The sequence below is a fragment of the Lepisosteus platostomus genome, chromosome 5 (genome assembly GCF_059453375.1).
Source record: "Lepisosteus platostomus isolate fLepPlt1 chromosome 5, fLepPlt1.hap1, whole genome shotgun sequence".
In the NCBI taxonomy this organism is placed as follows: Eukaryota; Metazoa; Chordata; class Actinopteri; order Semionotiformes; family Lepisosteidae; genus Lepisosteus; species Lepisosteus platostomus.
This window is the reverse complement of record NC_142615.1, coordinates 16,500,449-16,527,106: the sequence shown is the minus strand read 5'-3', so window position 1 is coordinate 16,527,106 and position 26,658 is coordinate 16,500,449. Positions and strand designations below refer to the sequence as shown.

Sequence of the window (26,658 nt, the reverse complement as noted above, 5' to 3'; positions counted from 1 at the left end):
AGACGCGAAATGCTGAAATGATCTCTCGGCTCCTCGGTTGTCATTTCTGCTCCGTAAAGGAATCACAGCACGCGTCGGCTTCCAGCACGGTGGGTCGGGACACGATGCCGGGGGGTCGGAGAGAGCGATGTCTTCCTCGTTAGTATAGGACCTGTCACCTGTCCCCACCTGTCACGCGGGAGACTGGGGTACATCAGGACGCGCATTGAAGTGAAAGCAGGATGCGCTGTGACATGCACTGTGCAGATCCCGCCACACTAAGAGGTGAGTGGGTCTGTTCGATCACAGCGCTAGGCGAATCCCCAATCCCCTTTTGTGCCTGGCGACAAAAGATGCCTGTTTCCGCCCAGTTTCGAACCGGGGACCTTTCGCGTGTGAGGCGAACGTGATAACCACTACACTACGGAAACGGTGGTAAGACGTGCCCAGCGGCCCAGCGCTGAGCTTCGCCAATGCGATTCAGATGCTTCCAGTGCCTTTATTGGAGTGCGCTGATGGACCGTGCTCTCTCTCCAGAGACCAGCACGCCTGTCATGGACGGAGCAGGAAAGGCGGCGCCACATTCTACAGCCCTCTCCACGCAATCGACGAAATCGGGCTACTGAAGTGGAGAAAATCGCCTCTCCAGAAAGTGCAAATATCATCTTGGAGACTATAAATCCTATTGCCGAAGGTCAGCCCTGTCTACCAGAGTAACCCTCCCACAGCGATGATCAGCTCGTCTCACACGCGAGAAGTTTCGGTTGGAAACAAGCGCCCCCTCTTCTCGCACGTTTTGCACGTTCGAGTAGTTTTAATGCGGCTCTTTCGTACACGGTGCTGATCTTTTGGAAAGCAGGAGGCAAAACCGAGTCGAACCGCCTGGGTGAAAACCAGGAACCCTAACCGCTAGACTATATGGCAGCGAACAACCATGCTGTTCCCGGCATCATGCAAGTAAACTACATAAATATTAGAAAACACGCAAGAGAGTTGTCACTCAGAGTGTCGAAGGGTCGATGTATACTGGGGCTCAGTTGAAATGCAACGTCAGGACTTTTCCGAATTATGTCACACGAAGAGAGCACAGCCCTTTCCGCCCTGCCGCGTGTGTCTCGGTAACTCGCTGTGATCGTATAATGGTCAGTACTTTGCGTTGTGGCCGCAACAAGCCTGGTTCGAATCCGGGTCACGGCAGAATAGGGGTGTCTGCTTTTACTACTCGCACGAATGAAGGCAAAAAAAAGCCAATCGATGTGAACGAACGGCGCTTTACAGAGGAGTACTGCCTGACTGGATCGTTGATGAACGACAGAGGCCACTCCGACCTCTTCTCGGTTTTCTTCAATGACTTACTAAGGATCTTCTTCACATTCGCCCATGCAGGGGAAGCCAGTTACACCAAAGCAAACGCAGGAAAGTGCATTTCAAGCAGAGACCAGGAGGGACTTGTTTACACCGAGAGTGGGCGGAGAATGGAACAATGCGCCCAGCCCTGTTGCTGGAGCCGATTCTTGATGAGCTCTTGGGCTCACTAAGAGGCCCCCGCTGGATGCTAATCTTTCTGTTGTTCTTGCAGGTCCTGCGCTGCTTTTGAGCCGACAGAGCTCGTCCTGGTCTGTCGGCACAGCCCAATTGCAAATGATCGGCTCCGCGTACAGAAGGAACGTGCGTTTGGTACAAGAGTGCACGAAGGCACCGGAAATACATTGGGAACAAATGACCGGTCGCTCAAGACCTCTGTGAAGTACAGGAGCGTGCAAAACGAGGCTGTTTCCACCCGGTCTCGAACCGGGGACCTTTCGCGTGTTAGGCGAACGTGATAGCCGCTACGCTACGGAAACCTGCAGGGACCGCTGCTGGTGTCTCGCTTGCGTTTCGGGCTGAGAAAGGGACGCGTCACTTTAGGCAGGGGGCGCTGGAGAGAGGAACAAAGGGCGCGATGAAACAAAATACCGAAACCCGGGATCTTTAGATCTTCAGTCTAACGCTCTCCCAACTGAGCTATTTCGGCGGTGCGCAAAGCCCACAGCCACCTGCTCCAGCCTTCCTGTGTTGTGGCATGAGCGCACCAAGAGTAGCGGGAGAGTGTTGCAGGAACGTCACTCAGAAGGAAAGCCACCCAGCTGCGCCCTCTGAGCTCTGTCCAGCGCATCTTCCTCGCATGGACTCCTGCCTGCGACGGGTAGGAAACAATTAGCAAGAACAGAACGACACCCCATGGGTGTCTCATGACCGCACCTTAGGTTGTGACAAGTGCAGGTGTGAGGGGTTGACGGGCTACTTTGGAGCAGAGCTTGGGCGGAGGGGGGGCGGGAAAGCAGACAAAGAGGTGACACCTCAAGGTCTGCACGATCACAGCTCTCCGCCGCCCCAGGCTTCCGCTCGATAAGCTACTGGACACACCCGCCCCTCCTCACACAGACCGTGGAAAAGCCCCCGAGTGGGAGGGCTCTCTCTTCCTCCCAGGAGCTCTTGGACACGACGCACAGACAGGGCGCGGGGAGCCGCCGCCTGCAAACACGGCTCCAGGCAGGACTCCACTCCGCAGGAGCCGCAGAGCAGAGGAGATGAGGGCAGCTTAGCTCCTGAGCAGAGACCTGAGCTGTTGTTGCTGTGGATGCTGTCTTTTCTGCACTCGGGGTAGGACATCAGGAAGCACATTGAAGCGCTGCGACATGCACTGTACAGATCCCGCCACTACTGGGCCCGATTTCACCGAATCGAAACCGGGCGGAAACAGGCCCGTTTCGTTTGTTGCCACGCACACTGTTTAGGGATTCGCCTAGCGCTGTGATCGAACAGACCCACTCACCTCTTAGTGTGGCGGGATCTGCACAGTGGATGTCGCAGCGCATCCTGCTTTCACTTCAATGCATGTCCTGATGAACCCTGGTCTCCCGCGTGACAGGTGGGGATACTTGCCACTATACTAACGAGGAAGACATCGCTCTCTGCTTAGTGTGCAAAACACTTACTTGCAGCATTGTGGGTGCTGTGGTTTAAATGCTATTGGTTTGTGAACAGAATACCCCTATCCCAGTACATTGTGCCACATTAAATAAACACACGAGAAAAAGAGATTCAGAACGCAAAGCTGTGTCAGTGTTCTGTGTAAAAAATCGGTTTGAACATCATGGGAGCTGTGTTTAATAAGCTGCTGAGTAAAGAATATTTTAATCTTCTTGCTGTCAGTAGTATTTTGCATATAGTTGACTCTTACCTGAATGAAAACAGGACGTAAAGGAAGGGTTTCAGAATTCAGACAAAGCTTTATTCCCGTGCTTACAGTCTGGGTAATTGGAGACTGCACAGTTATGCTTCCTATGGTCATATACGGGTTTTTCGCATGAAGCCGTATTGAACAGTATTTCTCGCGTTGTGAACTTGTGTATACAGCGGTCCCCCGGGTTCCAGTTAGTGCGTAATTACTCATCGATGAAAAACCGGAGGTTTAAAAAAAGATAATTAGCTCACTGATACTTTGATGTAGAGGCTGTGGAAATATCCACGTCGTGGTCTTTAAAATGCATTTGGTTTGAAGGCGTTCTGTGCTTCCGTTGCGAAGATATGGACAAAAGAATATTCGTGCTTGGTCCAAAAAAATGTAATATAAACGAAAAAGTAAAGGCTGAGAAAGCATTCACAATGTATTTTATGCACAAAGCAAGTATTCTCGCGATTCTAAGAGGTTTCGTGTAAACGCTACAGGCGTGCCAAAATCGTTTTCGAACTTCAAGCTAACTTTACCCCGGTCTGGTACCATAGGTCACGTACAGTATCTTAAAATCCCAGTCATGTTTTTTTTCCTATCTTGTGGTACATAACGTACCATTTCGGACTATCACAAAGGGCTTGATTTCGTTAAATGCATGTATTCATTTCCTTTCTGGAAAACTTGTATTTCAAGAAATTCACACAGCTTGCGAGAAATTAAATTCAATTCTTGATTATCAGTGCAGAAGAAATATTGCCAGCTGGCAAAAAAATATTTTTTTTTTAACCGGAAAGTTGTGATGTGAGACACGCACCCACCATTCCGTCTGTGTGGCGCATTCGGTTGTTAACTGAAAAGTCGGTGGTTTGAGTCCACCAAAGGACGGGTTTCTGTTGCGATGTAAACATTTTCTTCGCAAAGGTCGATTGGATTTCTCAGCGAAACCTTTACCATTTTAATATTTGCAGGAAATGCGAGTGCTTAACACGTGTCAGAATCACCGGGAAATGTCCAGTTACTGTATGCCCAACATCGCAACTCCCCAGAAAACCATATTCACCCAAGAAAAGAGTTGAAGGATCTGATGAGGTTAGTTATGAAAGTTATGAAAGGAAGTTGATGTGGAGCTGTTAGCCGTAAAAACTCCTTAATGTCCTTAATGTCTTTGATGTTGTCATCAGCGATAAACTGCATTCAGCAAAGATAAAAAGAAAATTATCTTTGCTTACTGCCCTGTCTTTCTCACACCTGAAGAAGCCTCCACAGCCGAAACATTGTGATTCTTTTCTTCTCTTTTCAGCTGGAATAGTCCTTTACTTGTTCCTTTGCAGCCTACGCATGCTGACGCAGCTACCCACCCGATATCTAACATTCTATAATCACAACTATGAATGTCCACTTTGGGTATTTTTTCCATGATTATTTATTATTATTATTTATTCTGTCATTGAAGCATATTTTATGTCATACTGAAGTGTCATAATCACTGAAAAAATATTTTTTTCATTTAGAAAGTAAGAAAATGATAAATCACTAGGAATTGCATTTAGCCTGTTCTGATCTAGATTTTCTATATACTTTAACATGCCATGTTCACAATGTCACAACTCATAAATGAAACAGTGAAGTGTTGTAATTACAAATGTACATAGTGCCGGGACATTGAGATGTTTTGGTAATGAGGAAGGAGGGACATGCAATGTTCACAGGGTCAAATTTATAAAACGCTACAGTAAAATGTCTTGTATTTCGGGATTATGAGAGCCTGTTACATTGTGTCTCACACCTCAGTGTCAGAATTTTGAGACATTTTTATAACCAGGGGTAGGTTCATAGCAATAAGCAGAAAGTGCGATCATCCTTTGCTCATCCTCGGTTAACCATATATTCTCATATACCATGTTCTGAATGTCCCATTTAAAACTGCTATATTAAAATTAAGACTTTTTATGATCAGAAGGCAAGGTTGTGGTAAATATGCATAAAGTGCAAGTGAACTTATGTTTTGCCTTTGTCTTGTTATTGTGAGTTTTGAAAATTGGTTTTCGATTTTCTGAAATGTGTTTCACACAAAAATGCAATTTGGATAGTCACTACTTATATATTCCCCTTTACTGAGGATATGTACAGTAATCCATCCCGATTAGTACTTTTAAAAATTACTGTAGAGAGCCATCAGAAAGGGAATGAAAACTTGCATTAAACAAAATCAAGCTGCATGTAATCATCCATAGTGATACATTTTGTAAGACAAGACGAGAAGAAAGACACTGCTGGGATTTGAACACAGAATCTCCTGTTTAATAGGAAAACACTTTAACCAAATCAGCCAAGATGCTGTCAGAGTATTAACATCATGTCTGCATCAGTGATTACAGCTGACTATCGCTGGAGGACAGTTCACTGTGAACAAGTCAGCCTGCATAATGAGGGGAAGAGACCAGCCTCTGTGATGCACTATAGAGTTACACTAACCTTCTATCCAACTGTTCTATGCTGCATTCTACCCTAATGGTAAATATTGATTTCCGTGCGTGTAATATTAATTTTTTTGTCAAATATTATCAAGCACAATTTTTTTTGTTGAAAATAAGCCTTGTGGTTTTCAATGTTGTGATCCTTTTCCCCCACTGTCACCCAAATTGATACACTGTGCTTTGACAATTCTTCAGGCGATATTGTTTAGAGGAGCTCAGTAGAATTAGTTTGCGTATATAAAGTATTTCTTTTCCCTTTAATCCTTTAAAACATATTACATTTTTAAAATATTGTATCTTTCTTCCTACTAATTGTAGCGGCAATGCTTGTTAATAAGACAGAATTAAGTGTTGCTGTGCTTTCCCAAATGAGGCCCCATCTCTCTCTTCATCTCTGTGGTGCAGCCACAGAGAAGCTATTCAGGCAGGCTGATTTAAAGATGTTTTCTTTTGATAAGGGACAGCTCCCAAATGGGGATGCATTTAGCTAAGTCTGGCTATCATGATCAATGGGCATCCATTGGCGCCTATCTGTCTAGGGAGTGCCAGATGGACATCTGGACTGCATTCCTAAGTGTCAGGAGTAAGTGACTCATATCTCACCTTGATCAACCAATCAGGGACTGGTAGGGCCGAGTAACCCACGTGGGTCTCTGATGCCCATGAAACTTTCATCCAATAAACGAGCTGAAGTTCCTCCAGGTAAAAACAGGCAACACAGAGCTCCAAGACTATTCTAAAGGGAATTCAAAGGAGAATTCCAGGGCTGTGAGACAATTCCAGGGCGGGACGGCCCAGGAGCAGAAAGGCTCCCAAGGGCAGAACATTCTCGCAGCGCGCCTCCTGACCATCCTGAGACTCAGCCTGGACAACCACGGAACGGCCAGTGTGTCCGAGTGCCAGAACTTTGCTTTGTTCTAAGAGTCGAGAGCGGAGGTTGCCAGAGATTAACCAAACGATCCACCCGAGGTTAGCACCAGCAGCAGGCCTCGTGAACAGGTCGGAACTGTGGACAGCTGAATCACTATTCAGAACTATCGCTTCATCAGGAACGAACTGGTCTTCTTCCTGACCTGCTGGGACCCACAGTCATCTTTTCTCCTGTGCACAAACTTCACTAGTTTCAGCCAAAACTAACTAGCCGGTCTTCAGAGAGCATCAGCAGCGCAACGTCGTGTGATCCACTGTCCCAGCCTGAGGAACAGACAGTCAGCCCGTCTCTCAATAATAATAATACGGTGTGTGATCTCCTGTCCCAACCTGAGGAACAGACAGGAGTGAGCCAGTCTCTCAATAATAATAATACAGTGTGTGACTTCCTTTCCCAGCCTGAGGAGCAGACAGCGAGCCTGTCTCTCAATAATAATAATACAGTGTGTCATTTCCTGCCCCAGCCAGAGGAACAGACAGTGAGCATGTCTCTCAACAATAATATAAATAAACTGTGTGATCTCCTGTCCCAGCCTGTGGAACAGACAGTGAGCCTGTCTCTCAATAATAATAAAACAGGTTTTGATCTCCTGTCCCAGCCTGGGGAACAGACACTAAACCTGTCTCTCAATAATAATAATCCAGTGTGTGATCTCCTGTCTTAGCCTGAGGAACAGACAGTGATCCTGTCTCTCAATAATAATAATCCAGTGTGGAATATCCTTTCCCAGTCTGAGGAACAGACAGTGATCATATCTCTCAACAATAATATTAATAAACTGTGTGATCTCCTGTCCCTGTCTGAGGAACAGACAGTGAGCCTGTATCTCAATAATAATAATAATACATTGTGTGATCTCCTGTCCCAGCCTGGGGAACAGACAGTGAGCCTGTCTCTCAATAATAATAATACAGTGTGTGATCTTCTGTCCCAGTCTGGGGAATTGAAAGTGAGCCTGTCTCTCAGTAATAATAATATAGTGTGTGATCCACTGTCCCATCTTGAGGAACAGACAGGAGTGAGCCAGTCTCTCAATAATAATAAAGCAGATTATCATCTCCTGTCCCAGCCTAAGGAACAGTCAAGAAAGAGCAAGTCTCTCGATAATAATAATACAGTGTGTGATCTCCTGTCCAAATCTGAAGAACAGACAGTGAGCCTGTCTCTCAATAATAATAATACAGTTTTTGATCTCCTGTCCCAGCATGAGGAACACTGAGCCTGTCTCTCATTACTAATAATACAGTGTGTCATTTCCTGCCAAAGCCAGAGGAACAGACAGTGAGCATGTCTCTCAACAATAATATTAATAAACCGTGTGATCTCCTGTCCCAGTCGGAGGAACAGACAGTGAACCTATCTCTCAATAATAATAATACAGAGTGTGATCTCCTGTCCCAGCATGAGGAACAGACAGTGAGCCTGTCTCTCAATAATAATAATAATAAAGTGTGATCTCCTGTCCCAGCCTGAGGAACAGTGAGCCTGTCTATCAATAATAATAATACAGTGTGTGATCTCCTGTCCCAGCCTGAGGAACAGACAGTGAACCTGTCTCTCAATAATAATAATAATACAGTGTGTAACCTCCTGTCCCAGCCTGAGGAAGAGACAGTGAGCCTGTCTCTCAATAAAAATAATACAGTGTGTGATCTACTGTCCCAGCATGAGGAACAGACAGTGAGCTTGTCTCTCAATAATAATATAGTGTGTGATCTTCTGTCCCAGTCTGGGGAAAAGAAAGTGAGCCTGTCTCTCAGTTATAATAATATAGTATGTGATCCACTGTCCCAGCCTGAGGAACAGACAGGAGTGAGCCAGTCTCTCAATAATAATAAAGCAGATTATGATCTCCTGTCCCAGCCTAAGGAACAGTCAGGAAAGAGCAGGTCTCTCGATAATAATAATACAGTGTGTGATCTCCTGTCCCAGCCTGAGGAACAGACAGTGAACCTGTCTCTCAATAATAATAATACAGTGTGATCTACTGTCCCAGCCTGAGGAACAGTGAGCCTGTCTCTCAATAATATTAATACAATGTGTGATCTCCTGTCCCAGCGTGAGGAACAGACAGTGAGCCTGTCTCTCAATAATAATAATACAGTGTGTGACTTCCTGTCCTAGCCTGAGGAACAGACAGTGAGCCTGTCTCTCAATAATAATAATACAGTGTGTGACCTCCTCTCCCAGCCAGAGGAACAGTGAGCTTGTCTCTCAATAATAATAATACAGTGTGATCTCCTGTCCCAGCCTGAGGAACAGTGAGCCTGTCTCTCAATAATAAAAATACAGTGTGTGATCTCCTGTCCCAGCCTGAGGAACAGACAGTTAGCCTGTCTCTCAATAATAATAATACAGTGTGTGACCTCCTCTCCCAGCCTGAGGAACAGTGAGCTTGTCTCTCAATAATAATAATACAGTGTGATCTCCTGTCCCAGCCTGAGGAACAGTGAGCTTGTCTCTCAATAATAATAATGCAGTGTGTGATCTCCTTTCCCAGCATTAGGAACAGACAGTGAACCTCTCTCTCAGTAATAAAAATACATACAGTGAGCCTGTCTCTCAATAATAATAATTCAGTATGTCATCTCCTGTCCCACCCTGAGGAACAGTGAGCCTGTCTCTCAATAATAAAAATACAGTGTGTGATCTCCTGTCCCAGCCTGAGGAACAGACAGTGAGCCTGTCTCTCAATAATAATAATAATAATAATAATAATAATAATAATAATAATAATAATAATAATAATAATACAGTTGTAGTGTGCTCTCACGAGGCACCAGTTCTGTAGGGTTTGGGCATTTACTGGGATAATTATTAATTGTAGCAGTAAATAATAAAATGATTATTTTAATGGCTAGAATCCAACCATGCGATATAACTCAAACAACGCATACACACAGGTACTAATACACGAGGAAATATTTATTAATAAAATATTTATACATAAAATATTTATACATAAAATATGCATGTAAACCTAACAGATCTTATCGAGAGGGTTATCAGAATACAAAAGGTATATATTCAATCAGTTACGAAGAGTTACATATATCAAGAGGACATACGTTCAGTATATCATTCATTTAGACCATTTCGTAAATGAACTTGGTTATAACTTCTACATTAGATACTCAAAACAAGTACATAACTCTTAGGAATTAAATTGATATCAACTGGTTGGAATAACAATTGAATTCTCGAGCTGTGATGCAGTGCAGTTGAATGCTCATCCAATCTCTGGGGATGTAGATATCCTGCGGGCTCTCTGGCTCCGTGCCAGGCTGTGCTGTGTGGCTTGCGACTGTGCGCTGCTGATGCTCACTGACCGGCTAGTTAGTGTTGGCTTTAACTAGCAAAGTTTGTGCACAGGAGAAAAGATGAGTGTGGGTCCCAGCAGGTGAGGAAGAATACCGGTTCGTTCCTGATGAAGCGCTAGTTCTGAATAGTGATTCAGCTGTCCACAGTTCTGACCTGTTCACGAGGCTTGCTGCTGGTGCTAACCTCGTGTGGATCCTCTGGTTACTCTCTGGTAACCTCCGCTCTAGACTCTTAGAATAGAGGAAAGTTCTGGCACTCTGACACACTGGCCGTTCCGTGGTTGTCCGGGCTGAGTCTCAGGACGGTCAGGAGGCGCGCTGCGAGAATGTCCTGCCCTTGGGAGCCTTTCTGCACCTGGGCTGTCCTGCCCTGGAACTGTCTCGCACCCCTGGAGTTCTCCTTTGAATAGTTCTGTGTTGCCTGTTTTTACCTGGAGGAACTTCAGCTTGTTCATTGGCTGAAAGTTTCGTTGGCATCAGAGACCCACGTGGGTTACTCGGCCCTACCAGTCCCTGATTGGTTGATCAAGGTGAGATATGAGTCACTTACTCCTGACACTTAGGAATGCAGTCCAGATGTCCATCTGGCACTCCCTAGACAGATAGGCGCCAATGGATGACCATTGATCATGATAGCCAGTCTTAGCTAAGTGCATCCCCATTTGGGAGCTGTCTCTTATCAATAGAAAACATCTTTAAATCAGCCTGCATGAATAGCTTCTCATTGGCTGCACTACATAGATGAACAGAGAGATGGGGCCTCATTTGGGAAAGCACAGCAACACTTAATTCTGTCTTATTAACAAGCATTGCCGCTACAAGTGAAAGACTGAAGTGAAATAGAGTGGGGATGAAGGCAGTGAAGAGAGAGAACGTGGGAAGAAGAGAAAAACGCAAGGGAAAAAATCAGCGTCGTAAAAGAGGTGACGGAGCTGTCCTCTCTATAAGAAAGGTGCCATTGAGCCCTGCTCTCGCTTACGGCCACACCCCCTTGAGCAGGCCCTCTGACGTCACAGGGGCCGTGGTCAGCGTGAGAGCAGGAAGAAGGAGAGGAATAGAGCATTTGTTTGTCTCAAGTAAGACTTTGTTTTTTGTGAATTTTTGTGTTTTTTTGTGAATTTTTGGTTGATTTTTGAAGCCCTCCCCTTCAGCCTAGCGCTGTTTGGGGAGGGGAGAGACTTTTGGTTTTTTGTTATTGCTTTTTTGTTGCTTTCTGAGTCCTGTTTGTGTTTTAATGGAAGGAAAAAACATGGAGGCAGAGAATGTTATTGTAGTGGAGGAGGAGAGTGGTGTAGGAAAGAGAAGGATGAGGAATTCGGATCGACCCCCCCGGCGGGTTTTTGCAAGGGCGCATACTGTTGTGGTGGATGTGAGCGGTGTGGAGAAACCATCTGCGGGTGCTATTATCGCAGTGGTACATGGCGTCTGTGGGGAGGGCTCTCTTTTTGCCTGCCACCCCCAGACGCCAAAAGAGTTTGAACTGACTCTGTACTCAAAAGAACACGCGGACCCTGCCGCTGGCTGGAGCAGAAGGAGGTAGTGGTTTCCTTCCTCCACCTCCCGGCATATATCTCAGACGAGACTATCAAGGAGAAGCTGAGTAGCTGGGGGGTGAGAGTGATTTCGGACATCAGGATGCGCCACTACCCTGGGACCACCATTGCTGATGGCATGTAGCCTCGTTGCCATACAGCACCCGCTTCGCCACGGCAGAGGGGGACCAGTACTTCAGGGTCCTCCACGACCAGCAACAAAGGGTGTGTCATGTCTGCCTGGACTCGGGGCACATTGCCAAGGACTGCCCCGAGTTCCTCTGCTATGAGTGCAGACAGCCCGGCCACTGCGCCAGGAACTGCACCGCTGCCAAGTGCCCGGACTGCCTCCATGCGCTCATGAGCTGCAACTGCGAGCCGGAGCTGGAAGATCCAGCCGGAGCAGGAGCAGCTGCCCGCAACGCCGAGGGGGTTGAAGATGGACTACGAGTGGCCGCTGCAGCTGAGCATGGAGAGTTGCCAGCAGTGGCGCCCCAGGACCCCAGTGAGCCAGCAACGCCCCAGCCGGTGATAGGGGAGAGGCAGAGGGAGGCCCCTCCAATCCTGGGTACAGCGCAGCAGAAAGGAGCCGGGGACCAGCCAGCATCTCCACCAGCAGGGGCGCCCCGTTGCCCTAACAATCCTGCTGCATCCCACTCTGTGCCGCAAGAGAAGCGGAGGAAGGTTGCTCCACAACATGCGGCGGTGCAGCGTGGTGCAGCTGAGATCCTACGGGCACCACCACCACCAGAGGCGGCCCCTCAGCGTACCAGTGGGCTTTTGACACCCCAGCCTGTGCAGGGAGAGAGGCAGAGGGAGGAGGCGACGGCACCAGCACCACCACCACCATCACCGTCAGCGGTTCCCCAGCTTACCAGTGAGCCAGCAGGGCCCTCTTCTGCGTCCAGGCATGAGAAGCCTGCTGGGGTCAGCAAAGGCGCTGCTGCGAGGCGTGTGACCAAGCGGCAGCGGCAACGGCGAAAACACCCTGGCAAGGTGGACATAGGCCCAGACGAAAAGACGCCCGAGGACCCAGAGGAGCCTGAGGGGAAGCGCCCGGTTGCCCTGCAGTGGCCACAAGACACCGGCCTGCCAGGTGAGGGAGCCTCTTCAATACTCGGTCAGGCACCATTGGCAGAGACTGAGGAAGGGGAGTTGGATATGGTCATGGGAGGAGAGGTAGGGGAAGTGGTGGAAGTAGGAATGGAGGATGGGTGTCTGGAGATGGATGGGGCAGGGACGGAGGAGGGGTATTACAGGGCATGAAGATGGAGGGGGAAGGGGAGGTGGTGGAGATGGATGGGGTGGAGAGGGAGGACAGGGAGGAGGGGGAGGGGAGTGGGCAAGCCGGGGTACAACCGCCTGGGCCCTCGAAGGCTGGGATCCAGTGGCACCACGTCAGGCCTCAGCCCAACCTGAAGCCCAGTTCAAGAGTTGTCCGCAGACCCATCCCTGATGTCTCTGCGGTGGCGGAGACAGGAGGTGGGGAGGAAGCGGCAAGTGTTGGCAATGAGAATGTGGCAGAAAGGGCGGGGGAACTGTCGCGCGGGCTGGAGAATTAATTTCACTCTTATGGCCATATGCGTGATGGCAACTTTCGCCTCTTTAAACGCCAACGGGCTGAGGGACTGAGCAAAGCTGGGGGCAGTGTTAGCTCTGCTGGGGCGGACGGATGTTGTCTGCCTCCAGGAGACCTTCTGGGACGAGGAGTGTGTCCGGAAGGTGCGAGCACAGTGGGACGGGGAGCTGTTTTACAGCAACGCCTCCAGCCTGTGCAGGAGGGGGGTGGCTGTGCTGGTGAGGAGGGGAGTGTACGAGAGCGTAAGGCTCCTGCACCGCGACACGTAGGGCCAGCTCCTGCAGGTCTGTCTTGGGTTTCCTGGACAGTCCGTGCTGCTGAGCAACATCTACGCCCCCAATGGGGAAGCTGAGCGGCTCGCCTTCTTCAAGCAGCTGGAGGCGAGCTGCTTTCAGCAGCCAGGGCTGGTCGTCGGAGATTTTAACTGTGCACTGAGTGCGCTCGATGTCGCGGTTGGGATGACCTTTAAGAGCAGCGCTGCTCGCAGCTTCCTGGAGCGCAGTGCGGAAGCTCACTGGTTCGTGGATGCGTGGCGTCAGGCTTATGGTGCACGGAGGGACTTTTCTCGGCGGCAGGTCGTCGAAGGTGTCTTGAGACACCTGTTGCTGGGGCACATGAGTCTCTTCCCGTGCCTGAGCCGGATGCACTATGTGTTCACGACCCTGAGCGACCATGCTGTGCTTCACTTCTCTCTAGCAGGGGCACAGGAGGACCGGGGCCCCGGCCTCTGGTGCTTTAATAAGGTCAGAAAAGCTGGTCTGGTGGGATAATCTCAAGTACGCCATCAAAGAGTTCAGTATCTCGTATGGCCTGTCCCGGGGGCGGGAGAAGGCCAGGCGGGAGAGAGAGCTTCGGGCTCGGATCACCTCAGAGCTCGGGCTCCTGGCAGATCACGGCGGGGGCTGCGAGCTCTTGCTGGAGCTGAGGGGTGAGCTGCAAGCCCTGGAGGAGGAGAAGTGGAGAGGAGCCAGGGTGCGCAGCAGAGCCCAGTATCTGGCCGAGGGCGAGAAGAGCACGAGGTTCTTCTTCGTCCTGGAGGAGGAGAGGCAGCGCAGCTCCTTCATCAAGGAGCTGGTGGGAGAGGACGGTGTGCGGCTCTCTGCCCCTGAGGCCGTTAGGAATGAGGTGTTTTCTTTTTATAGCGCCTTGTTCCGGTCCGAATGGGTGGATGAGCAGCAGACCCAGGCCATGCTGGCCAGGGTGAGTACCTGCCTGTCACAGAGCGATCGTGAGCTCTGTGACAGTGCGCTGAACTTGGAGGAAGTGCTTGAGGCACTTCGGGGCTCGTCTCCTAACAAGAGCCCAGGGTGGGACGGGCTCTCCTCCGAGCTCTACAGACACTTTCAGCAGTCCCAGGGGCCCCTCCTTCTGGAGGTGTTCCAGGAGATTGCCAGGACCGGCGCTCTGACCCCATCTATGAGAAGGGGGGTGATCTCTCGTCTACAAAAAGCAGGGGGATCCCTCGCTTTTGAAAAACTTTCACCCGATCAGCCTGTTGAACTCGGACTATAAGATCCTAACTCGTGTTCTCTCCCTCAGGCTCGGGAAGGTTCTGCCCAGGATCCTGTCGCCTTCGCAGACCTACTGCGTCAAGGGGAGAGACATCGCGGACACGGTGTGCTCCATCAGAGATGTCGTGGACCTTATGCGGGAGCAGCCGAAGGGCGGATACGTCCTGAAACTGGACCAGGAGATGGCCTTCGACAGTGTGGAGCATTCCTTCTTGTTTGAGGTCTTGAAGAGCTTCGGCTTTGGCGAGGCCTTCATCTCCTGGGTGAGGCTCGTGTACAAGGGGATCATGAGCTGTGTCAAGGTGAACGGTTCCCTCACGAGCTTCTTTCCAGTGACCAGGTCAGTGCAGCAGGGCTGCCCTCTGTCAGCTCTGCTCTACTCCTTAGTGGCTGAGCCCCTGGGTCTGGCGATCCCCAGTAAGGAGGGGGTGTGCGGTGTCACCTCGTTGATATACCAATATGCTGACGACACCACACTGACGTTGGCAGAGGTGGCGGAGATCTCGGCCATTTTGGAGGTGGTGCAGGCCCCCTGCGCTGCCTCGGGCGCCAAGGTAAACTTGGAGAAGTCTGAGGTCATGCCAGTGGGGAGGGCAGACCCTGCCCCGCTCCTCGGCTACCCTTTCAGGGTGGAGACGGGTCACCTGAAGGTCCTTGGCGTCTACATTAGCGCTGATGAGCAGGCCACTGGGCTTCTCCTGTGGAAGGAGAAGCTCATTAAGATGAGGGCCAATTAAATCGGTGGAGACACAGGTCCCTGACCCTAAAGGGAAGGGTCCTGCTCGTTAACACACTGTGCCTGTGCCTCTTGTGGTACCCAGTGTCTGTGATGCCTCTTCCTGAATGGGTAGAGAACGAGATTAGGCAACTTGTGGTGGGATTCGTGTGGGAGGGGAAGCCTCCACGGGTTGCTCATGACACCCTCATTGGGAAAATCTCCAGGGGTGGGCTGAAGCTGTGTGATGTAGGCCTGAAGCTGAAAAGCTTTAGGCTGAAAGTAGTGAAGAAATTCCTTGACCTGGATAATGTCGGCATTTGGAAGATTTTTAATGGTACGCTACCTCGATGACTTGTGGGGGCTTGGGGCAGGAGACCCTCCTGATGAGGCTGACTCCGGGGCTGGTAAAACATCTGCCCCCCTTTTACAGGGAGGTCCTGCTGGCGTGGGGGGAGTTCATGTCCCAGCATGTCTCCTACACGCCGGAGACCCGGGCCCAGCTTCTGGAGCAGCCTCTGTTCCTCAACCCCCTGCTGGGGTCTCGATGGAACAGGCGGCTCTACGAGGCTGGCATATCCAAGGTCAAGGATCTTCTTTATGAAGTAAAGGACAGTTTTCTGCCCACCCAGGCTATTGTCGACGCTGTCCGAGAGGTCGACAACAAGCTGCCTGTCAGTAAGATCCATCAGGATTACGAGCAGCTCAAACTCGGTCTCCCGGACAGTTGGCTGGAGAAGCTCCGTCCACAAGACGAGGCAGCAGGCCCAGCCTGGCTGGAGCTGAGGGTGAAGTGGGGGGACCGTGGGGTGGACCTCCTGGAGTGCACCACCAGCATGTTCTACAGGCTGATGGTGGCGAAACGGTTCAGTGTGCCAATCTCTGAGGAGTTCTGTGGTAAGATCTTCCGCCACCTCGAGCCGACATGGATCTGGGCATGTCTGAGGCTGCCTTTCCTGCCCTAGAGATGCAAGCAGCTGGACTTCATCCGTCACAACTGCGTTTTCACCAAGATGGTACTGCAGCGCTTCCATGCTGAGGAGGACTCCCTCTGCCCTGTGTGCAGGAAGTGGACGGAGGGGCTGCTGCACCTCTTTTTTTTCAGTTGTGATGGATTGAAGGATTTGAGGGCGTGCTTGACGGATCTGCTGGATGGCCTGCTTCACGCTGTCCGAGGAGCTGTTCTTGACGGGGTGCCCTGGAAAGAGCTGTTCCTCTTTGGATACCGTGGGTCTACATCCCATAACCTTTAACGGCAGATGCCTGGGTGAGGATTTATTTTAAAAGTAAACATTTTAGTAAAGTCCGTTATATTGTTAAAATCTAAAAGCATTATAAATATCAATTTTTTGCTTGTGCTTAAAAGTTATCGCTGCTAAATGTGTCTTATTCAATTATTTTAACACTTTTATGACCTATCCATTAAAATATAAAGACCAGCCCCACAATGCTCTTCTCAAAAAATAAAATAAGTTACATTTTTTGATTCAATGTAATTTCTTTTCTAGGCAAACACACATCATTTGAGGTTTGGGTTGCATGTGAATATTTTTAAGGTTTAAAGACTTTACATTCACGGTATGTGGAAAAGTATTTCAAACTTTTGTAAAGCTGTTGAGAATTTCTCATTAAAAATAAGCTATACGTATTTTAATTCAACGTGATTACTTTTCGCTCTCGATAAAACACGTGTGATTTTGGGGCAGGGGGATATGGTGGGGCATTCTAAAACATCACAACCATTTGAAAACTGTCTTGAGCTATGTAGGCATGGTTACGGATTTGGAGTTTATGCTTAAATGAGCCGACTTGCCGGTTTTGAAGTGTGACACCTTAGCTGTCAGGCCCCGATATTGACTGCTGCGAAGATGGGTTCTTTGAGTAGTGAATCATCGGATTCCTCTGCTATGCAAACTGAAGAGGTAAGTTGCTAAAATATTTTTTCTGATAATGGAATTGTTGTTTCAATCTGCGCTTAGCGTATATCATTTTCAACACTTCGTCTTCTTTTTAGCAAAAGCTGACCCCACACTCAGTGGTGTGTGACAGTGGCTGTCATGTGAGCACGTACGGGGAATCTGGTGTTGGTGAACTGTCAACGACTGATGATAAAGAGTCGCTACAAATAGTCAATATTAAACCGCGGCGAGTTTGGAGGAAACGAAAAACTCTAACACAAAAGAGGCATTAAAATGGTAAATAGTTTAGGTAAAAAGCATGCCTATTTATTTTGTTAAGCCTTCCTTTTCTTTTTTCCTTTAATAGAATAACGAAGAGGTTGACGCATCAATCTTCTAACTACCATCGAGCTTGAATGTTTCGTGTCTGTGCATATGTATTCGCCAAAATGTTAATAATGATGATGTTCAACTTAGTTTAGCTAATGATGGCTCTAATGAGCCTGATGCTATGGATCAGATTGTAAAGTCGGTGGAATGTTGCATCTTCAGCCATTGTTTAAAGGGGGTTCTGATTGATGAATGCGAGGCCTGTTTGATTAATCATCCAGGTCAACGGGGTCACACATGCCTGGTTGACGGGTGCGCGGATGGGTACGAAGATGTGTCGTTTGCTGCGTTAGAAATTTATACGTCTCTCAGTTTAGCCCAAATTTTATCGGCTGTTCTGTACATCGCCAGGGACCTGGGTGCCTATACCATTACAAATCATACTGAGCGGAGTATAAAACACTTGCTGAGAAACATAATTGACAACCGATCGCCATATGAGTGTGTACGCTCCTTACTTGAAAAGGTAGATGGAAAAATACTAGACGTGACTTTTGGTGCATTGCAAAAGAAACATTATACTTATTTTTACACAAGAGAAAAAAAGATCTATGTAAAACCATGGCTGTGTTTTAGAGACGGGTGAGCCATCGTCCAAAGAATGAAGAATTCCGAATATATACGTTAGAATTCTTACAAAGAGTTCTTTACACCCTTCTTTCTGCAAAGCTTGAAATTAAAATCAATAAACAGAATGCTCATGTCCTTGAATTTGTTAAAGAGATAGATGTGTATGTAAAGAGCATGAGTGAAATTACTGTGATTCTGATGTTTTCAGATTAGAAACTGAAGCCTGGCGGATTCAGCGGTGTGTATTCCAAAATACAACGTATTTTATATAGAACCTGTGGTTACACCGTCCCTCTGATCACTCAGGCAAATTTATTTGATCTGTTAGACAGAGTTGCCCAGTTTGGTGTTCATGGCTATAGAAATGGCGAGGGAAAGGGCCTTATGAATGCTTTTTCAGATGCTGCTGAGTTTCTGAACAATGTTGGGGTGATAGCTACAACTGATTTTCTGCACCAACATTTAATTGGTGATTGCAAGCAGTAGTCTGTAACGTGTGTGAAAAGTTCAAAAGTGTATACTGGGATGTTTCCTTTGATGTTTCTGTATTTGAAAACCTACTGATGAAGTAAAGTGGTTCACATTTCACATGTTATTTGTCCTGCGAGTTCTTTCCGTGAGACTTTGCGTGTGTATGTGTGTGTGTGTGTGTTTACACGCCCTTGCTGTATTTTGAGACTTGCTGTCAGGGTCAACCACACTGTCACCGGACCCTGGCTGCAACAGCCCACACCCCGGGATCTCGCGGCCCACTTTACTCAGTGTGTGTGTGTGTGTGTGTGTGCGCGCGCGCGCGCTTGATGTTTTTTGAGACATGCTATCAGGGTCAACCAGTCTGACACCTGGCTGCGGCTGGTGCCGCTTACACCCCGGGAACTCGCGGCCCTCACCAGACTCCCCACACACCGCCGTAACGCCCCGATTCCTTAGGGTTATAATAGAGCGCGCTGAAACCTACGGCAGACTTGATCACCTTCCAACCCTCGTCGCTAATACGTGCTTTCATACACTTATTTATAAATTGAGGGGGATGCGATGGTGGGTATTTGGACCCTGAGGCCCAGGGAGTGGAAGGCGGGACTACAACACTCATAATGACACACCATTGGCTCTGGAGGGGGCGGGACATCCTCTCGTAATGATGCACCAATAGCCAAAAAGGGGGCAGGACATCTGCCCATGGCGGCCTCCCATTGCCTGAAAAAGGGGGCGTGGTACCTGTCAAAAAGTTTGACGAAAGGTGTCACTTTATTCTACTCCCAGGCCAAAAACAGCCCTCGGCTCATCAACTCAATCCGGAACTCCTGGTCTCACAACCGCATTCCCTCGGTGCTTTCCTACCACCCTAACCCAATTTCTATCCCCAGGACCATCATTAACAATGACTCCATTTTACAGGACGATCCCTCCATCGGTACTCTTTTTTCCCGACCGCCCAATCATCTCTTATCGCTGACCACCACATAAGCTTCTTGTTCACAGCTCCCTCGCACTTGGCACCTTCCCCTGCAACAGCACTCGCTGCATCACTTGCAAATACATATCTAACGACATTCAAGGCATCACAGGACAATTCCGGATAACCCTGACAACATCCTGTATCTCATTTACTGTATCGCTTGCAAAAAATGCCCAGCTATCTACATTTGGGAAACCGAAAGGAGTCTAGGAGAACGCTTCAGAGAACATATTAGGGCTGGGAAGGTTAAAGATTTCTCCAAGCCCATAGTTTTTCTTTTCACCTCAAATGGCCAGGATCTCTCAATGACTGACTTATTTTAATGTAATCTTCTCTATTCTCTTGCAGGTCTTGACTTCATACCTTTCTTCACCTCTCTCCACTTTGCACTTCCTGAGTGGCCTCTCTGCCGCTCCTGCCTCCTCCCCTCTCCCAGCTTTTGTTCTTCTGTGCTATTTAATCTTTGTAACCTGCCCTGTCTTTCTCACACCTGAAGGCTTCACAGACGAAACGTTGAGTTTTCTCTCTTCTCTTTTCAGTATGGAATAAACCTATTACTTGTTCCTTTGCAGACTACACATGCTGACATAGTTTAGTTCAGGTGGGTAGCTGCTTTAATATACATTTGTAAATGTCAATTTAAAACTGTACAAATAGTAAGATTATAACTCCATTTTAAAATGTGGCAAGAAATAGACACATGGCAGGCTACACCCTGGAAAGGACACCAGTCCATCACAGGGCAAAGATATAAAAAATAAACATATAGGCAGCACATATCAAGCCTTACAAGAAATCATTAACACCCTCAACACACACCACAGGTCCATTAAACTCAAATACACCAAGCATGGTAGCCTGATAGACTTCCTAGACACCACCACATACAAAGTTTCTTCCTTCAACAACACAGACAAACTGGACATCAAGGTATTTTTCAAAGACACATTCACACGGCTTACTGCACAAGGATAGCTTCCACCCAAAACATACTTTTAAAGAACTGGTAAAATCACAACTCCTACACTTCCACAAAATCTGTACACAACAACAAGACTTTGAGGAAGCCAAATAAACACTCTTCCAAGCTTTATGCCAGAGAAGATACACACAAAGTTTCCTCAAAAATGTGGCACAAACATTTCTAAATAGAAAAACTCCAGATGACAGAAAAATACCCCTCAACACATCATATTTTCAACTCAGCATAAAAACCAACCAAAAACCATGATATTAGAAAACACAAACATACTGAGGGAGCACAAAATCATATCTGCACACAGAAAAAAACAAAAACCTTTAGCATTAATTAGACCAAAGCAAGCTAAAACCTGTACACAACAGATCATATACACCAAGAGCCAAACATTTCATAACAGAAAACAACTATCCAAAACAAAGAAACTAAAGAAATCTTCCAGTTGCAAAGGGCACTCTCAGAAAACATCAATAACGCCATCTACAGCATCCAGTGCAAAAAGTGCGGGGTGACCTATGTGGGGGGAACGGGTAACTCCATCCGAACCCAGCTGACACAACACAGGTACATCAGGAACCATGGGACTGGAAAGCAACCCCAACTGGACAGAGACAGAAAGAAAGAAAAAGGAAAGGGAGTGGATCAAAAGACTTAATACTATCTTTACACAAGACCTGTACATCAGAAAAACCGGGAGGGTTTTAGTCGTTGGAAGGAGAGTCCTCTCCTTGTCCCAGATGGTCCCCTCTCGGATAAAGTCTGGGAGAAGGAGCTTCGTTCCCCTCTCCTAACTAGCCAGATCCTACAGGGACTGGAACTCTTCACCATACTAACACGCAACAAACAGAAGAATAACTGAAACCAATCAGCTATGGAAACTCACACAGCTTGCACAGTCCTACTAGGGAGGAAAACAAAAGACCCTGATTGCCTATTGAGATGTTAATGGTCCATGCATAATCCCCACCAGGGAAAGCAGAAACCCATTCACCAACTGAAACTGCACCTACTCATACAGAAACGTACAGAAGGAACACAGACCATGGGATACAAACTAGCCCCCTAGGAGGAACTACAACACACTGCCCCTTACAAAACAGGATAAAAACAAGCCAGCATGGACACAGTGTTCCAGAACAATGCCTGAAGAAGACCCAGGCAGAAACATAGCGACACACAGAAAGGCAAGATAGTCTTCCTATGGAGCCACAGATTCTACAGAGTTAAAGCTGCGTAACAGTGGAAACCTAACGGTGTCAACGAAGCTTTAGGCATTTAAATGGTAAGTATGGATCAATCCAGAGTTGACAATGCACGCAACCGTATGGTCACCCTCCACACTGCCTACACAACAAACATGTCAGACAGGATACCTTCCACCAAGGAACCAGGATCATCTACAAAATGATCCAAACAGTCCACCATTTACAAAACACAGCAGTTTTATTGGACGGTAGAACCGAGCACCCGCCAGCCTACGATGGAAGACTGAGGAACTTATAAAACCTGCCAAGCCACCTAAACTCACATATCTGAAGCTGGTAAGCAATGCCAAAAATTGGCTTCACACCACACTGCAGATCCTCGAAGAGCACTAGGACGAAAATCTGTCATACAACTAGAGGATCTTGAGCTTCCCCACTGGGAGGAAGCTTTCACACTTACTTCCAACTGATCAAAGAAACATTATGGGAGGAAATTGCAGAACACCACCTTTGGACCCTACAGTACACAAACTATCAATACTGGGTTAGGGAAGGACACTCGGGCAGATCAAATTATCACAGCAGTTTTTAAATTCTACAACGACTTCTACTGGAAAGACTGCGAACAAGACCAAGTAAGAGTTAAGTTGTTTTATAAAGTCATTATTTTAGAGCAAGGTATAATTCTGATAAAAATACAATAAACAATATGGTGAAGCTATTGGAGAGAAAATTAAGGCTCGGTTAAGAAACTGAAACAGTCTTGACTTGTTCCTTTACACAAAAGTTATTTATTTTCAAAAGAGACCCATGAGGATTCCTCTGGTGTGCAAGACCTGCCTGAAGACATTTGACCAGTTTCCTCTTCACCTAAAGAGGGTGTGTATGAAATGAGCCTCAGCAGAGGAGATCAGCAAGGTCCTTCTCCCGGCCAGGAAGGACTTGTTGAATCACTTGAGGAATCGGCAGGTCGGGGATTGCAAGAGCATAGGGCTCATGTGTGGTGAGAATGTGAGACTGGCGGAGTCCATGGACTGTTTTATGTGGAATCTTGAAGACACATCAGCAAGGTAAGATATTTAGAATTTATAAGGGTTCTTCTGTTTCATTTCTAACCTTTACCTTTATGTAAGGGTATGTTAAAATGATATACCAGTGGTCCAGATGCCCTGAGCAAGAGGCTGCTGTCCAGGAGGAAGAGATGCCAGAGACTGAAGTGGAAGAGGAAGGGGAAGATGTGAGTTCTGGAGAACTTTCTATTTTTTCCAAATGTATCTTTTGTTTTATACTTGTATTCTAGTTTGTCTTAGAAGTAAAAATGTTTAAATGTGTATTTTGTATTCCTTCTGTCCCCCCAGTTCTTAAAAGCCATCAGCAGGCTTTCAGGAAGATGGTGACCCAGGCTGGACTGGACAGAACGCACTCCCTGGATGCTCCTCACCTGGCTGGGTTTAAACAGGACCTTACCAAGGATCTTGGAGTGGCAGATTGCTCTCAGGAGGTATTTATTTTTTAAAGGCATTTAAAATTGAGCAGTGATATTTCCATAGCACATGTTTTTACTCCTTAGCTTAAAATTCACCCATGTGAAATCTCAGCCATAAACATAGTGACTCTACATTTATCAGGTAGAAAATGTTTCCAGATTCCTGTTTTTATGGATCCATCTGCATCTTCCTTAAACTTTGTAAAGGGCCTATCCAAAACAACAATTATTGTAACCAAATGAAGACCACTGGACTGTCTCACCAAATCATTGCTAATTATATTAAGAACATAAACCATTTTCCGGGCTACATCCTAAATGATATCAGTGTGAAAGTAGAGGATCCCAGCCTGGCTAACCTCATCATCAACTTCCAAAGTATCCTAAAGGATATTCAGAAGAAGAACAGTAAGAATGTTGCCAAGAGATTACTAAAATTAGGTCATTTTCATTATAAAACTTCTTTCAGTTGTACTTTTAATTTGAATACAAAAAAAGTTGATGAGTACGAATTTCTCCCACAGATATAGACAGTTGCAGAGTCCAGAACCAAGTACGAAGGATTGCTGGAAGGTGTTGATGGTTGCAAAGAGAGATGTGTTGCACAGACTGGGCAAGACATCACCTTGCCTGAGCAGCTTCTTGTACTGTATTACCTGCAGGCCTTTCTCCACCTGAAGCACCTGCAGCACCCAGGGGTGGTAAAGAACATGAGAGTAAGGATACTTTCATACAACAAAAGTAATAAATTACATATATGGGATTTTTACAGTTTGGTGTATTCATTTTTATTTTCTCGCTATTACAGTTCGAGAAGTGGGTGCAAAGAAAGTGTTGTCTCAACAAGTGGGCACAAAAATGGTCATAATTCCTGTTAAAGAGCACAAAACCTAAAACAGCAGCTGGCTTCCTTTACATTTAGTGAAGAAGGGGAACATGCAAGTTGATGGCTACATTGATATACCCATCCACTCAATTCAGGGTTGTGGTAGAACTGGAACCATCCTGGCAAGCAGTGGATGCAAAGTACTGTATCACCCATAATGTGACACCAGTCCATCACAGGACTCACTCACACCATGGCCAATTTTCATAGAAGCCAATTAAAATCCATGTTAATACCGAACAAAAGACCTCCACCTGCATAGCTCCAATCATGTACAGTATTTAAGAAAATCTGGAATGTACCTTAATTGCATTTTATTTGTGTTTTATCAGCCGTTTCATCTTTACTTCACTAAACTACGCTGTAATGCCCAGGTCAGCAGCTGCGAAAGGAGACGAAGAAGATGGACTGGTCAGCCAATGTATCAACAGTGTCGAAGTGCTAGAGAATTGGAAGCCCAACACAGGACTGCCACCAAATGACATGCAAATTAAAAAGTTGATAAAGTATCAAATCTGGGAAGGCCTGAGCATCACTGACGATCCTGTGAAGGGGAAGAAGTTTGTGACTTCCAGGTGTTTCCAGAAGGGAGAGGTGGTGTGTGATAACAATGGCAAGGTCATCACAAAGACAACTGCTGAAGCTCACAGGGAGAGATGAGATGTCTTTTCTTTTCAGATGAACCTGCACAAAAACTGCATTGATGCTCGTGAAAAACACTGAGCCTGCCTCCTGGATAAGGAGGCAAATCGGAAGATGGATAAATCCATCAAAGAGAAAAGACAATGTAAGGGCTGTAAGAAAGTCATTTATAATCAACGAACAGCCTGTCATAATTCTGTCTGTGACAAAAAGGGACATTGTTGAGGGGAGAAGAGCTCCTCTGTGATTACAGCATTTCCAGGAAATCATTTCAAGGTGAAGGACAAGCTCTGGAGTGGTTGGTTCACTGACCATTTCCAAAAAAGAAACTAAGTAAGTATATTAAAGTGCATATTTTGAAGATATTCATTTTCTTGTACCTTGGAATTAATGTAAAAATTATATTCGTGTTAATGTCTTGAAAATAGCATTTCTCATTCTCATCAGCAAGGATATAAGGAAGGGATATGGGACTGCTAAAAAGATACATGATTTTCAGGAGAGTATAGAAGGCAGATAACTATCCCACTCAATTGTTACTGCAAAGAAATGCCACAGTGTAAACAAAAAGGTGAACCATTCTTGAAATTTATTGACAGAATCTGAATAGCACAGCATTCCCAGACCAGGCACTGGAGTTTCCTGCAGCGTTAGATGGGTAGTTTCTTGGTAAGAGAGAGATCGACAGAGTACTGGACTTCATGAACAACACCTTTCCAATTCATCGAGAACAGAGCCCACAAGATCTAGAGTCTAGAGAACAATTTCTTACAATATTAGTGGTAGTTTCTGAATAGGTTAAGGACAACATAGTTGTAGAGCTATCTTGCAACTTCTTAAAAGTTGTAAAAGTGATTACCATATTGCCAGTGGTTTATATTTAAAACCTAAAGATTTTAAATTGAATCTTTCTTAAACAAAGGACTTTTTTCACAGGAACAGCAGCCTAAATCAGTTGATGACTGTAAATATGACAAGCTTGTGATAAATTTTAAAGTGCAAAACAAAGTTGTATTGTTTTGGTTTTGTCTTCAACATCATATTAATAGGCATGTTATTTTTAGAGCAGCTGCCTGCCATTCACCACCAGCCAAGATGCCACGAGGTACATGAAATGACCCAGAAGTACTTAATGATACAGAGAAGAGCATATGGGGGGAAAAAAAAGAAGACAAGAAATATCCATTAACACGTGCATCTAGAAGCCAGAAGACGGGTGATGATCAGCATTTCAAAAGCAGACACTGGAGGTTGAATTCAAGTTTTAACAGTGATTGTCTATGTTTGGCCTCAACACAAATCATATTAATATGCTCACATTATTAATTTGTACAAAGTCTCCAATATTCATTACAGGCGACGTTCCCAGGAGTACACACGACCCAGCCAGAACATGGCTAGCTGATGTGCAGTGGACCTCAGGGAAAGAACTCTTGCCCACACGGATGTCTCTGCTCTGAAAACCACTGGATAAAGGTACATGGCGGTCTGTTCTCAGCTGTTGATTTTGTGAAAAATATTGAATATGAAAGATTGAAGTGTCACTATTCAATGAAGTTCAGACATAAGTATTATATTGAGAAGCTAGATCTGTTCTACTAATAGCTTTAGTACCTCAATATTGTACTGTTTGCTCTGGTTTTCAGACATCAGTCCAAGATTATTGGTGGGTTAATTGATTTCTGGTAAGATTGGCCCCACGTTTGAGTGTGTGTTTACATTTCTATCTGGCATCCTCAAAAGATGGTTTTGTTTCCTTTTCTTAATTGCTCTTGATTACTAGAGTTTATTTGGCATGATACATTTGTGATAAATGCTTTTTCTTTGTGAATAGTCTTATTTTAATGTACATAATGTCAATGAGTTAGTACCTTAAAGAACA

General features: G+C 46.4%; 1 long non-coding RNA gene across 1 annotated transcript in view; it reads right to left on the bottom strand.

Moving 5' to 3' along the window:
- Nucleotides 1-26,658, bottom strand: part of LOC148664189 (uncharacterized) — a 74,897-nt gene that overhangs the window by 14,309 nt on the left and 33,930 nt on the right. The window lies entirely within an intron of this gene.